Source organism: Juglans microcarpa x Juglans regia, chromosome 6D, assembly GCF_004785595.1.
Source record: "Juglans microcarpa x Juglans regia isolate MS1-56 chromosome 6D, Jm3101_v1.0, whole genome shotgun sequence".
In the NCBI taxonomy this organism is placed as follows: domain Eukaryota; kingdom Viridiplantae; phylum Streptophyta; class Magnoliopsida; order Fagales; family Juglandaceae; genus Juglans; species Juglans microcarpa x Juglans regia.
The window spans coordinates 19,253,375-19,262,233 of NC_054604.1; positions in this window are offsets into that span (position 1 = coordinate 19,253,375).

Consider the following 8,859-nt stretch of genomic DNA (forward strand, 5'->3'; position numbering starts at 1 on the left):
AAGTGGTCTATAAAAATGACATAAAGCAAATATAATTCAGCTAACATGGCCGGATGATGCATAAATTAATGGGATAACTCCAAAGAAGGGGACTTCTACTCTCTTGTCGTATATTCTCGTATCTTCATGACTCTTTAGAGGATAAAAGTAGAATTAAATCTTAAAATCAATTCTAATTAAAATCAATCTCATGATTTTCTCTAATTCACCTTTTCGCAAATTACAACTTTGTATTTTTAGAAACTTTCCATTTGTTTCATTTGAATAGTGATATAAGATGATATAAAATAATTTGTGAATAATAATGAAATAATTTGTGAATAGTAATGAAATGATTTAAGTTAATATGTTTTATGAGTTTTGAGAAAAGAGAGAAAATAAGTTGAATAAAAATATTATAAAAATTAAATATTATTATAATATAATTTTTGTTTTAAAATTTTAAAACTTTAAATTATTTTTTATATTTTATTTGAAAGTTTGAAAAAATTATAATGATTAGATGAAAATGTTAAATATTTAAAATTAAAAAGTATTTGTATTTGTAATGTTTTGATATTGAGATAAAATGAAATAAGGTAGAAGGATTTTACTATCCAAACAGATAATTACGTTTGGACAATGAGGTATTATGTGAATAATAGTGAAAAAATAATAATAAAATAATAATAAAATATTAAATAATAGTAAATAATAGATAAAAAATAATAATAAAATAATAAATAATAGTAAAATATTTTCAGAATACTTCAGTACTCAAACTAGTATATTTTATTGACTATCGGAAGGATTGTCACATCTCATAGAAATAGTAAACACCAATTACCATGCTGGATGTAAAAATCAAACTATTTAGTTGGCATCCACTACTTCAATCGTCAAAGCCTACAATTTTTTTTTTTTTTTTTTAATCTGCATGCAAGTCATTGCATCAAAACACAGCTATTTGGGGTAGGTATATTAAACCCAAGTACTACCTCCCGGATTGGTCCTCAAAATTCAGTTTATTTGGGGTAGTTATATTAAACCAATTCTACCTCCGATTCTTCATTATATATATATATATATATATATATATATATATATATATATATATGTATGTATATATGTATATTATATGTACTAGCAGTATAGTGACGTCCAAGGGACGTTAGCCTAATTCACTAAAACTTTATCTTTTATTTAATAATGAAAAATTAGTATTTTATAAATTAAAATTAATTTTAAGTGTATGATATAATATTTATATTTTAATTATCTATTTTATGTTAGTTTAAATCAATATTTAAACTTCTACCGTTAGATTAAATCTGAAAATTCAAGATCAAGGGTTGTGATTTAAAACTCAAAAACCAACATTTTCCCTTACTTTTCCTTTCTCCCTCTCTCTCATTCCCCACGCACGTTTGCCTAATTTAGTTAATTAAGAATATTATCATATTTAAATTATGTTAAAACTCTAATTATTTATATGTTTTAATTTTTTAAAAATATTTAGTAAAATTTCATCATTTATTTAATGATGGAAGATTAGTATTTTAAAAATTAAATTTGATAGTTTATGTATCATATGCTATTTATTTAGTTAATTAAGGATATTATTATACGTAAATTATGCTAAAACTCTAATTATTTATATGGTTTTAATTTCTGAAAAATATTTAATAAGGACTTAAAATATTTATCTAATGACTTAAAATGAAGGGTAGAGATTAATTTTTTAAAAATATTTAATAAAATTTCATCATTTATTTAATGATGAAAGATTAGTATTTTATAAATTAAATTTGAGAGTTTATGTATGATATGTTATTTATATTTAAATTATTTAAATTTTAAATTAGTTTAAATTAGTGTTTTAATAAGAGAAATTATTTATATATAAATTTTAACAAGAGAAATTATTTATTATAATAATATTACAGTCTTATAATTGTATCTCTAAATTTTAATAAAAATTATTTATATAATTTTAATGTGTGTAAAATCTGCACAATATCTTTAAACAAATTTTAGATCCCAAACGTTAGATTTTACACTAAAACCCCAGCCTCTCTCTCTTTCTCCCTCACTTTTCTCCCCGCGGTTCTCTCTCTCTCCTCCCTCTCCTTTAGCGTACGTCGTACGCAGCTCTCCCCATGCCCAATTCCTCCACTGCCCAGCCCGGCGCCGCCGTGCACCAGTGAGCCTCACCGCCCCTTCCACTGGCACCACCTCACTCCGGCGAGTCCCCCCACACTGGTCTCCCTCTCTCATGCTCTCTCTTCCTCTCTCTCGGCAGTGCACAGCCCGAATGGGCTTGATGTTGCTGCGCCGCCGTGCGCCATCCTCCGGTGCCACCACCTCCACGGTAGCCTCCCCTCCCACCGGCCATCCTCTTCCAGCGAGCTCGGCCTCCATCTCCCTACCGTTTGCCCCCACGAAGTCCACTTCTCTCTTGCACGGGTTCTCCACACCCACGGCGGAGCTCCACCTCCTCTGGCCACCGCACCACCACCGGGACCTCATTTGGCCACCGACCACCTCTCATAGCCATCCCCACGTCCAGGCGAGCCACCATGCATGCTCACCTTCCCTCACGGACACCCACTTCCCCTTAGGCCACCTCCACCACCGTACGCCGCCACCCACGGCGTGTGACCACCCTCTCCAGCATCCTTAGGCCACCACCGACCCATCCCAATCACCCATGGCCCCAATCCGCCACCTATGCTCCCTCACTCTCTCACGGCATCTCTCCCTCTCACACACAGTCAGTTTCTCCTCCACCATCGTGATTTGTGTGGTGATTTTTTTATTTTGTGATATTTTTGTGGTGATTTTTTTATTTTGTGGTATTTTTGTAATGATTTTGTTGTGATTTTGTGGTGATTTTGCCGTGATTTTGCTTTTGAGGATGCAGAGAGGGATGCGGAGATACCGTGGTTTTGTGGTTTTGCTGTGTTCACCACTGTTTATTACTGTTCACGACTTCTGTTCATTACTGTTCACGTTATAGCTTCTTTTAAGTATAAGGAGATATATATATATATATATATATATATATATATATATATATATATATGAGCTGTAATGCTCTATGCCATACTTATTTCCTTCAAACCTTAATTACCATTTCGTTATCTTTTATGTTTTTTTTTTTTTTTAAGAAACATTTAAAAGTTGACAGAAAATATCACTTCATCATAGTGTGATAGAAGTTGAATGAGAATGTAACGTAAAGAATTCTCAATTAATCATATTAGAAAGATTTTGCATAATACATTCTCATTATCCCACTATGATGATGTGTCCATCAATATTTGATTTCTTTTTTTAAATGATTCAAGGGTGACGAAAAAGACCATATTTATTAATCGTGAAAATAGAATAGTAGTGATATATATATATATATATATATATATATATTATCAGAATAAATTGTTTCTCCTTGCATCATCTAAAAAAGCAAGAAGTTGGATAAGATGGTTTAAGGATATTATATATTAATTGGTCAGCTTGAGCAAGAAACTTGGACCGTACTTTATATCGTTATCATGTATGCCGAATATTGAGGATAGTGAAGGTATATTATTGCTATGATCCCTTTGGGGATATCCTTTTCTAGTACCTTTTCTAGTACTTGCTTACAAATCTTATATATGATTTGGCATTGATTATTATACATAGCTTGGCCAAAAATGTAACATTCAAGCAGCCGTCCTCCATTGGTTAAGATGAAAAGGATTACTGAGTGGGAGTGTCGAAAACAATGTATTGGAATTTTCTATATTTCAGCTTAAATTATTTGAAAGATCACCACATGGGCTACCTCTTAATAATCTAAAACTTTGAGGCCAATTCATGATCGAATCAAATTTTGAGATCTCGCATTTCATGCTGTTTGAAAAACCTACATGGATTGGATCCACTTCGAGCAATTCTACTTATCATCTATTTTACCATCATTCTCTCATCATCTCAGAATGCTGTATTAAATGATTGAAGACTATTTATTATGTTTCACTTGTGAGCCTATAATTTAATGTCACATCAAGGACGTCAAGAAAATGATAATAAAAAGGATGATAAGTATATCTTTCCATACAAGTCATGTGCGTTACAATGTTCATACTTTATATTATCAAGATTATGGGTGATATCGGTCCGATCTGGTCTGGTCTTAAGCGGTTTTGTGGACCGAATCGGACCTATTCGGTCCAAGAATTTTCTACCTTGGACTGGACTGAGTAATGTATAGGACTGGACTAGTCCAGTCCATTTTGGTCCGGTCCGGTTCAGGGTGGTCCATTCGGTCTGGACCATGCCTAAAATGGGTCATTCAACCCATCTAAATCTGGTTCTTTTGAGCCAAATTTCAATTATTTTTTGCCCACTTCAAATCTTATACATTTTTTTAGCTAAAAATACTAAAAAAAAAAAAAACTTGATCTTGAAAAATACAATGATAAAAGAAAACTAATCTATATAAAAAAACTAGAAAACAAATAATAATAATAATAATAATAATAATAATAATAATAATAATACAAAAGTTAATACAAATTACAAATTACAATCCAAAATTTTAACAACTTAACATATAATTGGCACATGGCATGAAGATCATATTTTTCAAAACTTAACATATAATAATAATTATATTTATGATGTTAAATGTTAATTGCTAATTTGTTACTATCTTAAAGTATGTCAATGATTCAAATTCAATGTATTATAAATTTATAATTTATGATTCTATGAATCTATGATAATTTTCAATTTTTCAATATATTAAACTTTTAAGCTTTTACATTTTGTATATGTAAATTTGTAATATGATTAATAAATCATTGTATTAGGTATATCATTATATGATTAATAAGTCATTGTATTAGCCTATAAGACTAGTAGGTATATATAGTTATAACTTATAACTTATAGTGATATTAATACTATGCTATTATACATATATTATGCTATAATACTATAGCTTTTATAATATGCTATTAATACTATAACTCTTATATGAGTATAGTTATTATAACTTATAATAGTTATACAGTTAGTATAATATAATAATTATATTATACTAAATAACTATAGACTATACCAACACTAATAGTAATAGTAATACTATATACTATACTAATAGTGATATAGTTCTGTTTTGGAGCGGTACCATCTGTTTTGGAGCTTAAAGCAACACCCACTAGCCAACTGACACATCAACATTATAGAAAACATCCATAAGAATGACTACATCATATTTTTATCCAAAATACCCTAAAACCTATTTTCACTCCAATAGATGCACGATCCCCACCCACCAGATGCTGCAGCTGTGCCCCTTTGATATTCTCTACCAATCACCGCCACCAACCGCTGCCAGAACAGCAAAGGCACTAGTTGTGTTTGAAACTGCAGGGTCGGCATCTTGTTGTAGCTGGGAGGGCCGGCTGGGTTTAGCAATTAATTCCTCTGTTCCTCTTCCTTCTTCCTTCTCCATTTTCATCCTCTCAAACATGACCTGCAATTTACAACAGAAATCAAGAAATGGAAGTGTGGAAATATTTATATGTAAGGTTCATTTGCTGGATCCGATGGCTGGGTGACTAATTAATTCTCTCATGGGTAGGAATTCTAGACTGTGAAATTAATTCTTGAGATTAATTTCTAGCAAACAAATCTTGAGCATAAACTCATCTTTTAAGGATTTGACAATTGCTAGGAGCGATGGCTCAAAAGTGAGGCCAATAGGAAATATCCTTGAAACATTTCAGCCTTGCTTGAGAACAAACTCGTATTTTCCAACAAGAGCCCCACCAAAGTAGTCCCAATGCTAGTAGTCATGGTGCTGAAATACGCAGGATATATCTTGCTTTGAAATACGGCACACGAGGCTATTGACAAGACGAAGGAGATGCCGCACAAGGCAAAAGACGAGGCAAAGTAGATGGCACACGAGGTAGGAGAGGCAATCCAAGCTCCTGCCGATGAAGTTCACGGCATCGGTGTCGATGGAAATGACATTCACGACATTGAGGGGCGAGGGATTTGATGAGAGAGAGACGAGGGTGAGGGAGGGATGTGGGTTTTAGTGCGGTGAGTTCCATTCATAGTCTAATGGGTGGGCTATATGGTATAATATTATTTGTGGCTATTCTCAGCCCTTTATTAGAACAACCGGTTAGAAGATATTCTCATAGCGATATTAATATTATATATAGTTATAGACTTATAGTAACATATTAAGTTAAATATACTATTAGTCTATTATACATATATTATGCTATAATTCTTATAATATATTAATATACACCAATCGTGAAATATATATTATATAATAATACATTAATACTATAGACTTATAGTGATTAGTTATTATGAATCATGATTGGTATAACTATATAATAGTATTAGTATTAGACTATATTTAATATAGTATAACTACATATTAGTAATATACTAATATTAGTTATAGTGATTTAGTATAAGTTATAACTATATTAGTATAAGTATAACTATAGTCTATATTAGACTATTAGTATTTTTTTTTTATACTATATTAGAGTCTAGAGTCTAGACTATTAATATAATACTTGTATTAGTATAAATATTAGTATTATTATAAAATTATAAATATTAGTATTAGTTAATAATTACTTAATGGTGAGTTAGTGATACGATTAGGTTAATTGGTTAAATGAAAATTATATAATTAATATATATAAATTATATTTTTTTAATTTTCATTCGGTCTGGTCTAGTCTAGTCTGAAAAGTCTCTAGACCGTGGACCTGACCAAATGAATTCGGTCCTATGAAGTTCAGACCGAGACTGATCGGGACCATTACAGGTTCGGTTTGGTCCGGTCCAGACTGAATTGGCCGGTCCGATTGGTTTTTTCGGTCCGGACCGCCCAATTCTCACCCCTAATCAAGATAACAAATCGGACAGCCCAATTCTCACCCCTAATCAAGATAACAAATCATGTTACTTTCAATCAAAGGGATTAAATGAATTAAAATGAAATGACCACGTTTGGTTACATAGATGAGATGTGATGAGATAAAAATTAAAAATTAAATAAAATATTGTTAGAATATAATTTTTTTAATATAATTTTTATTTTAGGATTTGAAAAATTGAATTATTTATTATATTTTGTATGAAAATTTGAAAAAATTGTAATGATTATACAAGATAAAAGAGATGAGATGATTTGATTTGTGTAACCAAACTAGAAAGAGACAATATTAATCTTAAGACAAGAAACCATAAAAGGCAAAAAGAAATCCAGTACCATTAATAATACAATATTAAACTGCGACATTATTTGACTCATGATCTATTAATGTACGTAGTTCCAAACAAAAGGAAATGTCTGATTTTGCCGCCACCAGTAGTGCATGTAACGTAGTTTGATGAAAACATGGATGGCCATGGCCGGGGTGGGTTTGCCCATATCTATTATCTAAAAGGATTAAAGAAAACCATTGCTATGGCCGACCAAAGAATATATAGTTTCGGAAATTGGCGTGTGCTTTGTTTTGTTGTGTTAATAAATTAGGAGCCTTAATTCCGTATATCATGCATGGGACTGATAAAATATACAAAAAAGGATTCAAGATCAGTTTGTCGTACCTAGATGTGTCTCTCAAATCTCAGTTCATATGATTACACAATTGTTTTGATGAGATTCTTTTTTACACTAACCTGGCATTACAAGAAGAGGTTGATCAGGTGTTTAGGCCAACGATAAATGCTAGAAAAATGATATTTACAATTCTAGAATCACGTATAGGTCAGTCCGTGCACTCTCTTTAAAAAAATTGATTAAATCCGAGACTCATATAAAAAAAATCGACAGATATCTTGCACAACATGGGATACAATACATATGATGCTCTCCTAAAACTACTCGAACTGTGGGATATATCCTTCATGTGCTCTTCTCAAGACATTAAAAAAATATTGACATATATAGCTAGCAAATATCAATCAAATCCGACACTGGATAGCTGTCAATTAGATACTGATCAAAGTATCACGAGAAAATTGGGCACTGTATGCTAGTCTAACATGATCCATGACGCTTTGATTTTTATTGGATGCACCGCTGTCTGACTTAAGCCACCAGAAATATAGACATGCACCCACTCTAGCTGGCCGGGGCGGTGGAGTCTATGTTAGTTTATATTTACCTGTTTTTTAAAGAATATTATAGTAATATTCTAGATTAGAATATTATGTATTTAAGTATTGATTATATTTTCTTTACAAAAATTCTATGTGCAGTCACTTTTATATGCTCTTTATGCACTCTACTAATGTGATTAATTGTGTCACTTTTTTTTAATGGAGGTGCAGTTGCTTACTCCATGCGTATATCCAGAAATGACAGAAAATGCAAACACAGAGAGAGAGAGAGAGAGAGAGAGAGAGAGAGAGAGAGAGAGAGAGAGAGAGAGGTATTGAAGACTTTCAGGTCTCATCTTGAATGGATTAGTACACATAATGTATATGTAATTGATTTTTGACAACAAATGAGAGATTGTTAAAATTTTGTTCTAAAATCCAATTAGAAAACTTATGCTTTTTCAGAAAAATGTTCATTTGGATTTATGCTTATAAATCAATAATGGTAAGATTTGTAACTAGAAAGAATTTTAGAAAGTAATGAGATATGTAGAAAACTATTAATCTTGTTGAAGCTTGGATTCTTCTATTCTAAATAGGTCTAGCTCTAGCTCTGTTTAAGGACTAACAAGGTTGCCAAAATATCAATGTCATCATTCCCCAGTTTGGGCAGTGCATTATAGAGAGAAACTTGTGTCAATTCTCCTTGTATCATAGGAATAGAGAGAAATGAGAGAA